At 38.5% G+C, this 18,462-nt stretch overlaps 1 pseudogene; it reads right to left on the bottom strand.

Moving 5' to 3' along the window:
- Positions 1-988: 988 nt before the first annotated feature.
- LOC141359410 (myosin heavy chain, fast skeletal muscle-like) lies at positions 989-10,878 on the bottom strand (annotated as a pseudogene).
- Between the last annotated feature and the right edge of the window lie 7,584 nt (positions 10,879-18,462).

The following is an 18,462-nucleotide window of genomic DNA, read 5'->3' on the forward strand; positions in this document are numbered from 1 at the left end:
TGAGAATCACAAATCATATTTTTATTACACTTCTCAAACAAGCAAGGGGGCTTGCGAAAGGGTTTGTGTTCCTCTGTATCTTTGTTACAGGAGATTAATAGTTTTGGAGAGGTGAACAGTTGGGCACCCAAGGTGGAAAAATGACCCTAGTGGGACTAAAGATGTTGAAGCCTGTGGCCTGCACAGGTTGTTCTGTACCTTAAATCAGACTTCTTGCAGTCAAATTGTTAATTAGTTTAGATATGCTCTGAACTAGATGTCTATGTCTTGGACATTTTCAAAGTTTATCTATAGCTCAACCAATCAGAATCATGAAGTTTGGAGTAATGATGTAGCTTACTTATGGCTGTAAATAATCCATACAGTTAATGGTGGATAATGCGGGCAATCATGATTTGGTGACATTCCTGATTAACCAGAAAATAATCTAGAATTTTTATTTACATTTTGGTTAGGCCAGTCTGGTGGAAGAGGTTGGTAGTTTAGGGGAAGTGATTGGGTTACTTCACTTAGACGTGCCTTAAAAAGACCCCGTAATGCCAGTGTTAAATGCAGCTGTGAATATATATGTTTTACATTCGCATACATCTACATTGGTTACTTTCATTCATGTGGATTTGAAATGAAAATACACTGGACACCATAAGAGGCAGAAGGTGTGTGTGGTAAAAAATCTCTGTGTTGCCATGAATTTATTTATGTAAATAGGAATGTTTCAATTCTGGTTGAATTGAGTAGCTCTGCAGATGTTTGTGACCGATGTGAAAGGGATTTTTTCTTTTTCTGCAGTCTTCCATATCACTTAAATTTGTACAAATGGCACACCTTTATCAAGAAACACTAACTTTGTATAATTGTGTCTTTCACTTCTGAGAAATGTTTATAAGAGCATTGGTGAGATAAAGACTGTCATATTTTTCACATCAGCCTGGTGTTTTTGCTTAGTTTTGACTTTACAACTGTTTAAATAACTGCAATAACACAATCGTAAGGACACAACAACTTTTTATTAGTTACAAGTAGTTCATATTTTATGAGTACTTTCTGTTGTGATTCAGGCTTCAGGTTTTACTCTGCTGAGTCTTTTCCCTAAAAAAGGTAAAAATATATTTTACAAAAGTAATGAATGTCAATGATTTTCAGTTTAAATTGAATTGTGTTGTCTCAGATTTTATAACCTCACTGTTTGCATGCATGTATGTGATTATTCTGTATTTATTTCAAGTAGCAGTTACAGTACCAGCAGGTGGCGCTCACCTTCCCAATCTCACGGCTCTTGGCTCTCAGCTTGTTGACCTGGGACTCTGCAATATCAGCACGCTCCTGAGCCTCCTCCATCTCATTCTGCACCTTCCTGTGCCTGGCCAGGTGAGTGTTAGCCTGCTCCTCCTGTAAAGTGAGATTTATGTTGTAAGTTAATTTGGATCCTCTCATTTGATTCATGAACTTTTAGGATAATGTCACAATGTTCTAACAGAAAACCATCACTCACAGCTTCCTCAGCCTGACGCTTGTAGGCCTTGACTTTCAGCTGCAGCTTGTCCACCAGATCTTGCAGTCTTATCACATTCTTCTTGTCTTCTTCAGTCTGTAGAGGTGAAAGAGGTTAAATCACTATCCAGCATTGCGACTCATCTGTTGTTTCTGCTGTATAGATGGTAAGTACCTGGTAGGTGAGCTCCTTCACTCTCCTCTCGTATTTGCGCACACCTTTAACAGCTTCAGCACTACGTCTCTGTTCAGACTCGACCTCAGACTCCAGCTCACGCACCTTAAAGAAGTATGATAAAATATGTTTTGGTCCATTTTTATGACTACATAAACAATAACATCCGCATAACTTCACTAGCACTTCTCACTATTTTTGTCACTTCACTTGTCTGTAGTCACTGTGTGTAACTTTCTTTTTGATTCTTTTGGTTTTCTGGTTTGGTTTGTTAGTGGTGCTAACCATATTTTGTTAGTAATGTCCACGTCTCAGTTTTATTGCATGTCTGCAAATAATTGTTTGATTTAACCCACATGATCTCTGCCATGGTCAAGACTCGTGAGAACCTAAACATTCAAACCTACCTTGGCCTCCAGTTTCTGGAGCTGTTTCTTTCCTCCTTTCATGGCCAGACTCTCAGCATCATCCAGACGGTGCTGCAGGTCTTTGACTTTAACCTCCAAGTTATTCTTCATCCTCTCCAGGTGAGCACTGGTATCCTGCTCCTTCTTCAGCTCTTCAGCCATCATGGCGGCCTGGATTGAGACCCAAATATCATTAACTAAGCTTCCAGACAAAGACTCATCAAAGCTGCATTTGGGAATGATATGCTGCATGTGCTCTCTAGAAGAATTTTTATTTTGAAAGTAGACTCTTGCAAACTCTCACATCAGTGATGGCCTTCTTGGCTTTCTACTCTGCATATCTTGCTTCCTGAACTGAGTCATCCACCTCACCTTGAACCTGGACCAGATCAGCTTCAAGCTTCTTCTTGGTGTTAATAAGACTTGTATTCTGTGAGACATCAACAGCTTCAGTCAGAAACCTCACTGTAACCCTCAAACTGCTTTTCTCAAGTTTAGTGTTATTGTACAATTATTGTACCTGAGAGTGCAACAGTCCCACACGCTCACTGGCATCCACAAGCTCCTGCTCTGCCACTTTGCGGCCTCTCTCTGTTTGCTCCAGTGCAGCTCTCAGCTCCTCAATTTCTGCTTGCATCAGGTTATTCCTGCGCTCTACCATGGCAGCCTGTTCCTTCATGTCTTCCTGTCCTCTGATGGCTTCATCAAGGTGCAGTTGGGCATCCTGTGGCATGTTTAGGATGTCATTATTAATGCTTTGAGTCTAATTTCGACAATTAAACATTGTGAGAAGACTTTTACAGAAGTAAGTTTACCTTGAGTTGGCCTTGGACGTTCCTCAGCTGTTTCTGGGCCTCAGCAGCCTGGCGGTTTGCATGGCTCAGTTGAATTTCCATCTCATTGAGATCTCCCTCCATCTTCTTCTTGACTCTCAGGGCATCATTTCTGCTCCTGACCTCAGAGTCCAAAGTGCTTTGCATGGAATCAATCACTCTTTGGCTGTTCCTCTTGATCTGCTCAATCTCCTCATCTTTCTCAGCAAGCTTTCTGTCAATCTCGCTCTTGATTTGGGTCAGCTCCAGCTGGATACGAAGAATCTTGGTTTCTTCATGTTCCAGGGTGCCCTGATTAACAGTAGTGAGGTTTTATTAACACGCTAGAAGAGTGAGACAGGATGAGTATTAGATGCTTGCATGGTTTTAATGTAGCCTTTACCTCAGCTTCTTCAAGTGCTGTTTGGATCTCTGCTTTCTCAGCCTCCACTGTTTTCTTGGCTTTCTCTAACTCATGAATGCTCTTTCCGGTCTCTCCAAGCTGCTCAGTAAGGTCAGAAATCTCCTCTAAAGGTGTAAAATACAGTTATAAAAGTTATAGTTTCAATGCTTCTTTTTTGATGATTTGTAAATAAAAGTGCCATTTACGTTGCAAATTCTTGTTCTCTCTCTTCAGAGTCTCCAGGTGATCAAGAGTTTCTTCATAAGAGTTCTTCATCTTGAAGAGCTCAGTGCTGAGGGAACGAGCTTCTTTCTGAGCACCTTCTAGCTCAGCCTGACCTTCCTCGTACTTCTGTTTCCACTCTGCCAGGACCTGACAATAATAGAAACATAGTGATATTTTTAGCTATTCAAGTTCATAAATTTTATGAAGTTTAGATTTTTACATGTCATGTTTTCCTTACCTTGTCAAAGTTTCTCTGCTTCTTGTCCAGGTTGGCAGCCAATGCATTTGCTCTCTCCACATCAATCATGAGGTCCTCTACTTCACCCTGCAATCTTTGCTTGGTCTTTTCCAGTGAAGCACACTTGGAGTTCACAGCCTCAATTGATTCTTCTGCTTCTTGAAGACGCTGTGCCAGCTTTTTCCTGTGGAAAATTAAATAAAATTATGCCTGGGTTTATCAGATATGAACTGCTCTATAATTTACTTAAATATTGTGCATTTTGTCTTGGCTTCCTCAAGCTCCTCAGTGCGCTGGATAGCATCAGTCTCATATTTGGTTCTCCACTGAGCCACCTCACTGTTGGCCTTAGACATTCCACGCTGAAGTTCAGCTTTTGCCTCTTGCTCCTCTTCATACTGCTCTCTGAGAAGATCACAGTCATGGCGAGCAGACTGGACAGCATGGGCCAGAGCGTTCTTGGCCTAAAATCAAACATGTTTAATTTGCATTAGAAGTCTGGGTCCTGTTGGTTTTCTTGAAATTGAATTACATTGCATTATGTGTTGTGATTTTACCTTAAGTTCCTCCTCAACATGTCTCTTGAGTTCTTCAATCTGCTGAGTGAAAGCCTGTTTTCCTCTTGTCAGCTGAGAAACAAGAGCTTCTTTCTCCTCCAGCTGGCGAGCCAGTTCACCTGTGCATCCGCTTTGTGTTAATCATTCTATTGAATAATTTTATTTAGAACAAAAGTTTGTTATGCACTAACCATTCTCAGTGGCAAGTCTTGCTCTTTGAGCACTCGTGTCATATAGCTGGCGAATATTTTCATCATTCTTGCACTTGATTTCACCCAGTTGGTCTTCAAGAGTGCGGCACATCTTTTCTAAGTTAGCCTAAGACAATAAAAAAGTTTACCCATGTTTTGTTTCTATGTACATTTTCAATGAATGATTATCTAGTTGTGATTACCTTTGATTTGGCCACAGCCTCCATGTTGCTTGATAAGTCATCAATTTCCATCTTGTATTCACTCTTCTCCTTCTCCAGCTTTTGCTTTACACGCTGGAGGTTGTCGATCTGTTCTCCGAGCTCGGCCACGGTGTCTGCCTGCTTCTTTCGGAGAGCAGCTGCTGTAGCCTCATGCTGCAAGGTGGACTCTTCCAGATCACGACGCAACTTCATGAATTCTGCTTCACGCTTCTTGTTCATCTCAATCTGGGCAGAAGTGGCACCACCAGCTTCCTCAAGCCTCTCACTAATCTCTTCAAGTTCCCTGGAGAGATCAGCTCTCTGCTTCTCCACTCTAGCACGAGCAGCTCGCTCGGACTCAATTTCCTCTTCCAGCTCCTCAATACGGGCCTGATTTTAAAATATCCACTAAGCTTGTCATATTGGCATTGTGAATTTTCCTAGTTAGGTACTTTATAATATAATATACATTACCTGAAGTTCTTTGATCTTCTTCTGAAGCTGTGCTCCCAAAGACTGTTCATCTTCAATCTTACTGATTAGTTGACTTATCTCAAAGTCCTTCCTGTTTCAAAAAATGAAGGTTTTGCAAAATGTGTATTTGTTTACATTTGCAAATGTTCTCTTCTACTCACTTTTTGATCTTTTCATCTGATTGTTGTTTGTCATTCTCCAGGTCCATTAGTGATTCCTGGGCCAGTTTCAGATCACCCTCAAGCTTTCTCTTGGCTCTCTCGAGATCCATACGGAGTTTCTTCTCTTGCTCCAGTGAACCTTCAAGCTGTTCACAAAAATCAGTACATTAGAATCTCATACAATCAGATCAATTTCTTTCATGTATTTATGGTTTTATTGTCATGCCAAACATCTTACATCATCCACTTGCTGCTCAAGTTTTGTTTTGGCTTTAGTCAGAGAGTTGACTTTGTCTTCCTCTGCCTGAAGGTCATCAAGGGTTTGCTGGTGTGCCTCTTGGAGGGCTTTCTTCTCTTTGGTCAGCTTGACAATGATTTCATCCTGAGAGATCATCTCCTCAGTCAGATTTTTCACCTAAATGCAAGAATTGTTCAGTGTTTTTCTTATCAAGTATAAACATGTGAGCATGTTAAGAAGATGTGATTAAATGTGAACCTTATTTTCTGTTGCATGTTTTTCCTTTTCCACTTTGGCCAAGGTGAGCTCCAGGTCATCGATATCTTTCTTCAGCTCAGAGCATTCATCTTCCAGTTTCCTCTTTTTAGCAGTTAGTTCAGCATTGATCTCCTCCTCATCCTCCAGTCTCTCGGTTGACTCTTTGAGTTTGGCCTCGAGCTGGATCTTACTTTTGATAAGACCTTCACATCTCTCCTCAGCATCAGAGAGATTGTCAGCTTCCTATTCATTGGGATAAGGACAAGGTTAAGTTCTTGAACCTATTGACATCTTTAAATATGATTATAAGAACTGCAACACTCACAGATGCTACTTGAAGTTGAAGATAATTTTTCTCCTGCATGAGTGACACCATTTTCTCCTCAAGCTCCCTCTTTTTCGCTAGTGCCTTATCCAGATCCTCCTTCATTTTCTCGTAGTTCTCCTTCATGGCTGCCATTTCTTTCTCTGTCTCTGCACTCTTAAGAAGAGGTTTGATCTTGAAGTACAGCTTCATCCATGGCCAGTGTTTCACATTCATGAATGAGCGGATGTTGTATTGAATGGAATAAATTGATTCTCTGTATAAAATATCATCAGTTAGAATCACTCTTTGAAACCATTTCATTCAATTTCATTTGTTTTCCAGTTTTTGTAAGTGCATTTTACCTCCTCTCCATCATCTTGTAAAACTCCTTCCTTGTGAGGAACCCACGGCACTGAGCCTGAGTCATGGTTACCAGTGCTGCTAGTTTGTCATCTCTCAATTCTTCAAGAGTACCCAGCAGACCAGCTTTGAAGAACACCTGCAATCCCAACAAAGGATTTATTTTAACGGGTAGCAAACCTGTTGTCTCTGTTCACCTAGCATTCTAGATATTTAGATTCAAGTTTTAAAATACACTTCTATCACATACTTTGGTGTGTCCAAACTTATACTGAGTGTGGTCGACGTCAATAGAGCCCAAGAGTTTCTCTGAAGCTTTTTTGTTGTCAATAAATTGTCCCTCAGGGATGACACTAGCATTCAATACTTTGTATCTGAAATGAAGTGTTTTAAAACATTAATGATAGGTCTTGACTGTATTTGTAGTAATATTAATGTTACACTGTGATAGTTTAAACAGAATACCTCTGCTTGAAATCACCATAGAGGATTCTGCTGGGGAAACCCTTTCTGCAGATTCTGATACCTTCCAGCACACCATTACACCTCAGCTGATGGATAACCAGGGGGTTCTCTATCAGACCTAAAACAGTAATGAGTTTTCTAAGTAACTTAAACAATCATTGCACTTTTGATTCAATAGTCTTTACCTGGAGTCTTGGACTCGTTGGGAATCAGGCAGCGCACAAAGTGAGGGTGAGTGCTCCTCAGGTTTGTCATCAGCTTGCCCAAGTTCTCCTGTAGAATCAATGTTGTTGTGTTGACTTGGACAGTAATCTAACTTGAAATACAACGTTTTACCTGTTGTTGAACAAAACTTACCCTAAACAGTGCAGACACAGTCTGGAATGAACCACCCTTCTTCTTGCATGCTTTCTTTCCAGCAGCTTCAGCTGTTTTGTGTTTAGGTGATACAAGTTAATGAATATTTAATATCATAATTAATCTTATAATTATTGTATTGTCATCACGTGTTCTGTCATTTTTACCTTCAGCGCCTGCATGAGCGGCATACAGGAAGGCCAGAAGTTTGACGGATGACTTCTGATAGAGTTGCACAACAGAGTCATTTAGTGGATCCTTGTTCTTGTCCAACCAGCCAGTAATGTTATAGTCAACAGTGCCGGCGTAGTGCACCAGAGAGAAGTGAGCTTCTGCCTTGCCTTTGGCAGGTTTGGGCTTCTGGAAGGCTGCACTTTTGCCAAGATGCTGATCATGCAGCTTGTTTTTGAAACTTCCGTCTGTGGCTTTGGGGAACATGCACTCCTCTTCAAGGATGGAGAAGATGCCCATTGGCTGGTGGAGAAATGTCCAAGCTTAAGCACAAGTACATAATATAAACATTGTTTTGTCAAGTCTTTATTCTTACCTTCTCAATAAGCTCAATGCAGGCAGCCAAGTCCATTCCAAAGTCAATAAACTCCCATTCAATGCCTTCTTTCTTGTACTCCTCTTGCTCCAGCACAAACATGTGATGATTGAAAAACTGTTGCAGTTTCTCGTTGGTGAAGTTGATGCAGAGCTGCTCCAAGCTGTTGAACTGACATTTCAACACAAGAAAGTCATTTTTGATCTTTAAATTTACATTTTGATCCTTAGAAACATATTAGTGACTGATGCTCACATCAAAGATCTCAAATCCAGCGATGTCCAGCACACCAATAAAGAACTGTCTGGGCTGCTTTGTGTCCAACATCTCATTGATACGGATGACCATCCATGCAAACATTTTCTCATAAACTGACTTGCACAGAGCGTTGACTGTGTTAGCTACCTGTAAAAGGGCATACGTAGGTCATGTATTTTATCCAAGATGATTTTAGATTTTGTCTGTTCAGTAGACACTGATTGTGTTACTCATCATCACCTGTGGTACAGTTTGACCTTTGGTCACATACTCATTTCCAACCTTCACTCTGGGGTAACACACAGCTTTCAGCAGGTCTGCAGAGTTCAGGCCCATGAGGTAGGCGATTTTATCAGCCTCTATAAGCAAGCAAATTTTTGGAGATAATGGTCAATAAATGATTGCTTGTACAGTGATACGACTATCATCTCTCTTCAGATAGTTCATCTCTCACCCTCAGTGCCATCAGGTTCAGCCTGCTCCTCTCTCTGCTTCTGCTTAAACTTCATGTTGCCATGATGCATCACAGCACCTGTCAGCTTGTAGATGCCTATTTTCTCTTCAGCGCTGAAGCCCAGAATGTCAATAGCAGTCTGTTTTTTTGGGGGGACAACATGTGAGAGCCAAGTAAGGTGTTTTTGTATGCACAAGCATCATTTCTACTCATGCAAATAAGTAATAATGTTGTTTTCACCACATACATCTGTGGCAATGAACTCTTCCACATCATTTATACTCTTGACAGTGATTTCTCCATGGCTGATCATTGGATAGTCATAAGGATTGGTGGTGATAAGCAGTGCATCTGTAAACAATTCATGTGCACTATATTAACACTGCTCTTAGACATTTAGTAAGCATGAGTACTCACAAATTTGTAAAAGTTTTGTGCATCCAGATGCAATCAAATACCAATTTACCAAAAACGTTCATAATAATATTTCTTCTAATTGTACGCATAAATTTCAAGAACAACGTATACCACACGTTTGCAATAATCATGTGTGCTATAATCAAATAAAAGGCTATAATTATATAATTACATTCATATAAGATGTTTACATTATATTTGTGAATTAGGTGGAAAGTTCAAATGTGTATAAATACGCAATTTTGAAAGAATGAGTGTTGAATCATACGCTTATATGGATTTCTCACCGAGCAGTTCTGGTTTGTGTCCAGTCATGAGCTGGTAGAAGATGTGGTAGCTCCTCTCAGCAGACAGCTGGAATGTTACTCTTGACTTTTCCAGCAGATCTTTACAGGAGAACATTGTCTTCAGATGACTAATATTCATGCTTGTTTAACGATAAAATAGTTTTAAAACAATGCTACTCACAAGTTTCAATATCAGCTGACGCCAGTTTCCCAGTTGTACCAAAGTGAATCCTGATGAATTTACCCTTAAGAGACAGACATTATTTAAGACACCTTTAAATGTCTGCCATCTTAGAAAGGTATAACACAAATGATAATGTATTTCATCAGACTTTAACTTACAAAACGAGACGAGTTGTCGTTCCTTATAGTCTTGGCATTACCATAAGCCTCCAGCAGGGGGTTGGCTGCGATGATTTGATCCTCCAGTGATCCCTATGATACAAGTAGCCTAGGCTTCACAAGAGTTGTGTCACAAAACTTTGTTTATTTTTACAGTATTGTGCGTTTGCTAACCTGCATTTTTCCCGCAACAGGTTCTGTCTTCTTTGGTCCAGCCACAGCGATTGTCGCGAAGTACTGGATGACACGTTTGGTGTTGACGGTCTTTCCTGCGCCGGATTCTCCGCTGTAGTGGAAAACGGAAATGTAAGACACTTTACATTCACAATAAAATAGTATAAAGTTCATACAAAGTACATTAGAAATTTTTGTTGTCATAAATTATAAATGAATCTTAGAAAAGATTTCTAAACTCACGTAATTAGGATAGACTGGTTCTCACGATCTGAGAAAACATGTTAAAAGTTGGTTAGTAACAGAACATTACAATGACATTTTATCGTACACAGACTAGAACATTACCAATTTGGTTAGTTTAAGTTTCGTGTTTACGTGTTTAAAAACTTAATAAAGAGTGTCCGACCGGTGAGCATGAACTGGTAGGCGTTGTCAGAGATGGAGAAGATGTGTGGTGGAGCTTCAACTCTTTTTGCCTCTGTAACCATTCACAACACCTGTATCGTACACTGGCAGCCATTTGTATGGATTGACAGTGACGCAGAACAAACCAGAGTAGGTCTGAAACAGAGACGTGTGTTCAACATCAACCTCATCGCAGGTATTAAAAGTGATGTTGTTAGACTTACATAGATCATCCATGCTGCGTAACGCTCTTTGAGATTATACAGCACAGTGGCCTCATTGAGGTGGGTCATCATGGCCATGTCCTCAATTTTGTCAAACTTTGGTGGATTCATGGGAAAGATTTGATCGTCTTTGACGGTTACAGTCTGAAAATAAACAACCGCATCAGGGTGAGTAAGACATGACTCGAGATATTAATAACAGTAAATAGTTTCTCAACATCACAGTTTATAGTTTTGAACGTACCTTCCCACTTTGAGTTTTGACGGTTACTTTGTCACCCTCTCTACTAAGAAGAGTACCCTTCAAGAACATCTCTTCTGGATCAGATACATAGAAGGCTGTTTTGGCATCAAATGGAGCATTCTGAGCCTCAATCCTCTCTTTCTCTGGTTTGCGGAGGAAAATGGCCGCCGGGCCAAAACACTCCATCTCAGCGTCTCCCATGATGACTTCTCCTGAAGTATTATAGAAATAAAAAGATCTGCATATTTGTACTTCATGAAGTATCCTGTTCTTTGAATTTCAGTAAAACTTACATTTATACTCTACCAGAAACACACATTCTAATTCTTTACCATGACCGTTTTCCACATTTCAAAATTAAAGTAATTGAAACAATTAAATAACACAAATTAAATGTGTTATAAATTAAAGAAAACATGTCAGACAGGTCAAGTATCTTGTAAGTAGCCATGTTTATATTACATTACAGATATTTGTACTGTATGAAAGCTCAATTGATCATTTTAAGGATTTGTAGCTTAGGGAGCATTCAGTCAGTTGTGTTCAGATGTTTGATTTCTGAATCACATTAAATCAGTGACAGGGTTTCCACTGAGTCTTAACTCTACATGCATGTTTATACATTAAATCATACAAACAGAAACTTTTATTTTACCTTTTTCAAAACCTCAGTTCAAAGAAATGATGTTCAGAGTCTTGTTCACTAAACATACAGAAGATAGCTGTCAAATACAATACCTGTTAGAATGACACATTTTTTGGTGAATTTTTTCATAAGCTTAAAAAAGCTTTCATAAGCCGACTGATCCACAGTAGCGTGCCTGGCGTGATTTATATGCGTATTGTAAGAACAATGTTAATCTTCACATACTAGGCTATATATAGCATTGTAAGTGTCAAAGGATTTATAGTACTGAATGTCAAAATAGTACAATGTCATGTAACATCAAAAAATAAGCATAGGTCAAATGTAATCTAAAATGAATCATCAAAAAGTACCCTGGTTAGACAAGGCTTTGCTAAAGCCAGGACTAGGCCTTAATTAAATGTTGAAGATGTTTAAGCATCTTTTATAAACATGCCTTAGAAAAACATGCTACTGGTTTGTATTTTGAAAGACATCAATGGCACTGGCATATTTTAAGATTTGTCAGTGCATTTCAGTTGAGACAGCTCAAAGCATGTGTTTTAGTCCAGGACTACCCTTAAGCCTTTAAGAAATTGTACATGTTTTACTGTTTTATCATCAGTAACTGATCAACTCTAAAGTAATCAATCCAGTTCTGTGTAAAGTATAGTGCAATAGAGTATAGTGTGGAGGTTTTTAACTCTGGCCCTCAAAATCCACTTTCCTGCAGAGTTTAGCTCCAGCATTAATCAAACACACAACTGATCAAGGTAATTAAGGTCTTCAGAAATAGCAGAAAATTGCAAGCATGTTCGGGGTTAGAGATAAACTCTGCAGAAAAGTGGATCTCGAGGGCCAGAGTTGAGAATAGTATATAATAGTGATGCAACAATACACTTAGTTCACGGTTCAATACATATTTCAGTTCTTATCCAAGGTTTTCGGTTCGGTTCGGTTCTGATACCTTGGCCTATTAAAGTGTTTTTAAATTATTCTATGCTTAGGTAACAGGAACAGTGAGATGTTAAAATACTGGTTTTAATTGCAGTTCTCTTTATTTTATGTAAATGCAAAATCATTTTACACATTTCTAGTGTATTGATACAATAATATGAGATATAATTAAATAAAGCCATATAAAAATGATATCCTATTCAAACTGAGGAACATGTGAATTCATTACATTACATAAATTTGCCATGTTATGTACTTAGTAAATTAAACTTTACATTGTAAATGAAGGCTATACCTTACTGCACACTACTGTTAAATCCAACATCATGCTGTTTGTGTAGAAACCAAAAATGCGTTGCTCAATCAAGATTACTGGTGGGATTTATTTTAGCATCAGGCGCATTCTCTTCTTGAGTTGAACTTTTTGAGGACTGAAGACGTATTTGAGGCAAATAACGCGCGTTTGCATCAATAACAAGCCCAATTTGCGTCATTCGCATTGCCCCACGCGAATTTGCATATTTACATTGATGTTGTATGTAATTTACACACGCAAGTAATTAATCCACACCTCAGATTTAAAAGACAGTCGTTCTGCTGCTTTTTGTTGTCGTATTTCTGTTGGGTGTGTGTGCGCGCGAATGAAATCTGACACCAGCATTGCAAGCAGAGTTCAAGCAGAGTTAACGCAGGTAGCGCGCAGTGACTGGATATCAACTCGCTGTGGCGTTTATAAGCGTGCAGATCATGCGGACGCACACATTAACAAAAGTGCAGGGAATATATAACAGACAGATTTGGATGGACAAACCGAAAAACCGCAATTCACATGCGCGTATTGCACCGTGGGGGTCGAACCGAACGGTTCAATAATGTATTGAGAATTGTGGCATCCCTAGTATATAATATAGTATAGCACAGTATAGTATATTACAGCATAATACAGTGCTGTTCAATATACTATAGTTAAGTATTGTATAGTATAGTGCAGTATCGTCCAGTATAGTCCAGTATAGTATAGTATAGTATAGTATAGTATAGTATAGTATAGTATAGTATAGTATAGTATAGTATAGTATAGTATAGTACAGTACAGTACAGTATAGTATAGTATTGTATAGTATAGCACAGTGCAGTATATTATAGCATAATATGCTATACTATATATGTATATAGCATAAAACTGCATATACATGTAGTATAGTGTAATTTAGTTCAGTATAATTTAGGATGGTATAGCATAGTGCAGTATGGTACACTGTAGTATAGTGTAGTGTAGTATGGAATCGTTTAGCTGAGTATAGTCTAGCATAATATAGTTGAGCATAGTATAGCTCAGTATAGTGTAGTATGGTATAATCGATCTAACCTATAGCAGATACAGGTGTAGTAAATGATCTTACCTTTGATGGGTCTGTGTGAGGTCTTGTTGAAGTGGGGAAAACTTCTTTCTTTTATAGAGATGCTTCTGTGTACACAGACTCTATTTGGTCATGTTAATTGCTGTAAAGGGGTTGCAACACTTCGCCATTTATAGATCTGTATTTGTTATTGACATCATTTATTTCCATCTTCATGACTGATGCCATGATAAGTCACGATAATTTGAGATATTTCATAACTTTTATAAACATTCACAAGCATTGTATAATCCTTAATTGATCAGTTTATTCTATATCTATGAATTGTAGACAACTATTTGAATGTACATCAACTGTGCATGTGTTAAACATTTTTTTAAACAAATATTGTTTGTGTTATAAATTAAAGTTCTCTGATAAGTTCTACCTAATTACTCATTTTGGATTTGCATTTAGTTTTGATGCATTTTAGATATAGATATACAGGTATCTGTGAGTCAAAGCAAACACAAGGGCATACAAACAGCTGATGCATTCAGACATGTATGCACTGTTCAACACAACAAATACTGTATTAATAGTTCTCTGTTTTAAATAATGCTCTTTGTTTTCCTTCCAGCTCTTTCTTCTGGATGTCTGTGGTGTCAGGTTCACAATCGGTCACATTGTTTCCTGATGATAAATCTCGACTGCGGATCTGCCAGAAAATTTTCTGATACAGTTCAAGTCAGTAGACAACATATCACTCCACAGTTGTTACTTTTACCAAACCTGACATAGTGAATTAAAAGCTATAAGAAAGGCTTCATCATATTATGTCTGTTGAGCAAGCCAGTTTAATGTGTGTGTTTTTATGCAAGTGTTTTGATGTAGAGTTGTGCAACGATGATAGAGACCTCTAGTATCACTGGAGCATCTTTTACACATAAAGAAATGAAAAGACATGACATCTTACTAACTTGAATCACAAACTCAAATTGTTCATAACTGCCATCTATTGTTCCGTCACGCATCTTTGCGAAGATTGTCTGATGATTAAAGCTCACGTAACACACGCTGTTTCTGCATTTCTGAAATTAATCTGGAGTACCTATGGAGTAGTATGACATCCTTTATATCTCTGAAGAGTCTTTAGTTTAATCAGATTTATAAAAGAAAGATTAGCTTTACCGAATCTTTCCGATAACGTACGAAAAAAATGAAGAAGGAGGAGTTATAACACGAGAGGAGCGAGTACGAGTCATACAACACTATACAACACTGTTTTAACTTATGATTCACTACATGTTCGTGTCATTTATATAATATACACGCGCCTATTTCCAACATAAGACAGAAGTCTTACTTACCACGTGTAACTCGTCATGACCCGGTTCTGAAAATCCACCGCATCAAACACACACGCAAAACTCCGCTGCTAATCCGGATAATAAACTATATCCATTGTTTCCATAAGGCTGGATGTCTTCTCCTTACATCCAAAAACAAACTTCTTGTTGTGCCATTGTTGACTTTTGAAATTAAACAAGGCTGAGTGGCGTGATAAAGCTGTTAGCAAGCTCTAGCGTCTCCCGCTGACTGACGGCTGGGCGGGGTTTTCCGGGGGAAGTTTTCCGGCGGAAGCCCATATAAAGAAGTGATACGTATCAAAAACACCTGAAACGTCAGTTAGAACCGTAATCGAAAAAAATTAGCCGAAACTTGTACGAACCCTGGCGAAGTGCATTCGGCACAGAAATACTCTGAAACACGCCCAACTGCATTTTTGACACTTTGCCTACGTTTAGCATGAGGAAACAACTCTATAACTGTGTTAATAAGTCAGAATGCTTGAAAAACCATTAAACCCCCCCTTTAAGTACAGAATTTGCAGGAGTAAAGTCACCACACAGACTCATACTATAATGTCCGTGATGGAGATAGGCATGACCGCAGAATCTGAAGATGTAGAGATGAATTGCCCATGGCCGTATTTGTTCAAGTTCATGTCTCTTAATGAGCCATGTTGGTATGTGATCTTGGCAAACCAAAGATTTGTCTGTCTATATATTACCTATAATTTCTAAGAAAAAGCCTTTGTGTTTGTTCATTATTTGCAGTGGATGGATTCACTGTGCAGTGGGTGTGTTAAATGCAGAGACAATCTTGTCTCTCTCACTTTTTTATTGGCCGGATTTCATTTGCAAGTAAATGCTGAGGTTTTTGTAAACCTATATTAGCTTTCTGAGTGACGTCTGGAACTTTGTATAATATTTGCTTCATGGGTAGTATGAGCACACAGTGAGTGTGGTGTGTGGTTACACTTTTAGATTACTGTGACCCACACATTGTGACAACATTATGAGGATCTTGTGAGGTCATGGTTCACTGAGAGATCAAATTGTTGACTGGGAATTACTTCTAGTCATAGTCCTTCAATATAACTTTGCTTGCTGTGAAAATCACAAATAATGTTTAATTACACTTCTCAAACAAGCAAGACAGCTCAGAGGAAGTGTGTGTGTTCATCAGAATATTTGTTACATGAGGTGAATAGCTTTGGAAAGTTGGGGCAACCGAAGTTGAGAAATGACCCTAGTGGGAAGAACAAGTGAAATTGTTAATCAATATATATGCTCTGAACTTGATGTCCATGTCTGGAGATTATCCAAGTTGACAATCAGAATCATGAAGTTTGAAGTAATGATGGCGTTTACTGATAGCTGTAAATAATCCACACATTTAATGGTGGATAATGCGGGCAATCATTCTTTTGTGATAGTCTTCATTAACCAGAAAATAAGGTAAGGAAATTGTATTTATATTTTGGTTAATGCTGTCTGGGGGAAGAGTTTGGGAGTAGGGGAAGTGATTGGGTTACTTCATTTAGTAACCCGTTGATTTTCATTGTATGAAAAAAATGGTTTGGTAACAAACAAGCAAGATTATTTTTCATTACGGCTTAAATCTTATTGTTACTGCTTAAAGATCTGGATGTTTGTATATGTAACATCTGTCAGGTGCAGTGCCCTCATGCTCCACTAGAGGGCATTCCCTCTTGGACATTCTATCACATTATACACTACATCTCCCACAAACCTTTGCATGGACTCATTTACTCTAATCACCCACACCTGTGTCTCATCGCCTTGTTTACTATTGCTCAGTATTAGAGTTACCCTGTATCGGTCTGGTTTCAGTTCCTGGTTCCAGCCAAGGTTATCCTGATGTTTGTTTTTCCCCTGTACCTGTTTTGGATTGATCACCTGTGTATGACCTTCTATCTGTTTATGGATGTTGATTGTGGATTACCCCCGTATATGGATTACCTTAATAAACATATTCTCTTTGTATCTGCTACCTTGTCTTGCCTGCATCATCGTAACAGTATATGTAGTATTTAATGCAAAATAATAGTATTTATACTATTGTTTTTTTTTAAGACTGGAGCCAAGGTGTCACATCGAGGAAGCACAACTGTGCAAGAAACAGAGAGCGGAGTAAGGTCCTCAAAAGAGTTGACACACCCCATCTGAGATTGCTTAACCTAACAGAAACTCACATCTCCATATTTGTTCCCTTCCCCTCTCATCTCAGGGCACCTGGAAACTCACCCATAAACAGTGTATACGAAATGCCAAATTCTACATGGACAAACAATCAAAATTGTCATGTTTGATATCATGTGAAATGTCTCAGTGCAATTGGTATAATGGTCTCACTCCGACCGAATACAATTATAAAGTGTAGAATAAATTAGGCAAACTTTACTAAATGTTGGGAAACACCTACCACCTTAGGTGTGTAAACCGATCACCCACTGTGTATAGATCAGGTGCAGCCCTGAATAAGAACTCCAAGTAAATTGCTTTACCTCAAGAAATGTCTACATTAAAGATTTCTAATCATTTCAAACCATTTTGTTAATTTCATTCACAGTAGCAAAGAAACACATCTTGGTTGATAGGAAAGACCAGTGGCTCAAATTACTGCTAATACATTTAAAATGTTTATTGGCACTCGCACATAACATTGATTTCTTTGAACAAACCTGGTCCCATTTTGTTTTCAACTCTGAATAGCAGAACTGAGAAATCTATATTTTTTTTATTTATTTTATTATTTGTATACGTAAAATATCTCATCATTCCTAAATAGAAAAACTGATTTCTCTTTGTCTTGGTCATAAACCACAAAAAATTTGTAAGGAAATTTTTTGCATGATTTTAATTGTAGCTTATACACCTGTTAGCATATGCTGATTAATCAAACTTTGTAGCTTTTTCCCTCTTTCTTGTTTCTTTTCCTTTCTAGGAATGTTTATGTGCATAACTCTTGGAATACAAACATTTACGCTGCTGTTGTTGTCTCTATCCTTATATTAAGCTATTAAATGTTCTATTTTTCATGATTGTTAGCATTACAGTTCAGTATTTTTTTTATGTTTTTGGGCCCTTTTGCCTTTATTAACAGTGAATAAGGAGAGGACAGGAAAGTACAGAGAGGAGAGAGGTGTATGGGATCGGCAAAGGACCACGAGCCAGGAATCAAACTGGGGTTGCCGAAAGTGCGAAAACACCACATTCAGAGCGCTATCCACTACACCAACGGCTCCGACATTACAGTTCAGTATTAATTTGCATGAATTCATCTATTCTTTATTAGTCTCTCTCTCTCTCCTAACTTTTTTCTCCAGTCTCTCTCACTTTCTTTATCTCTCCTAACATTGTTTGCCTTATCAAAGGGAAAGAATTATACAAGGTGTTGCCACTTGGTCTGGCAAAATAAGAATGTAGTAATGTTATATCTTGCTGTCTCCTCCTAGTATCAGTCTGGAACAATCATGCTGTTCCCTCCCAGTAT

The sequence above is a fragment of the Misgurnus anguillicaudatus genome, chromosome 23 (assembly GCF_027580225.2).
Source record: "Misgurnus anguillicaudatus chromosome 23, ASM2758022v2, whole genome shotgun sequence".
NCBI lineage: Eukaryota > Metazoa > Chordata > Actinopteri > Cypriniformes > Cobitidae > Misgurnus > Misgurnus anguillicaudatus.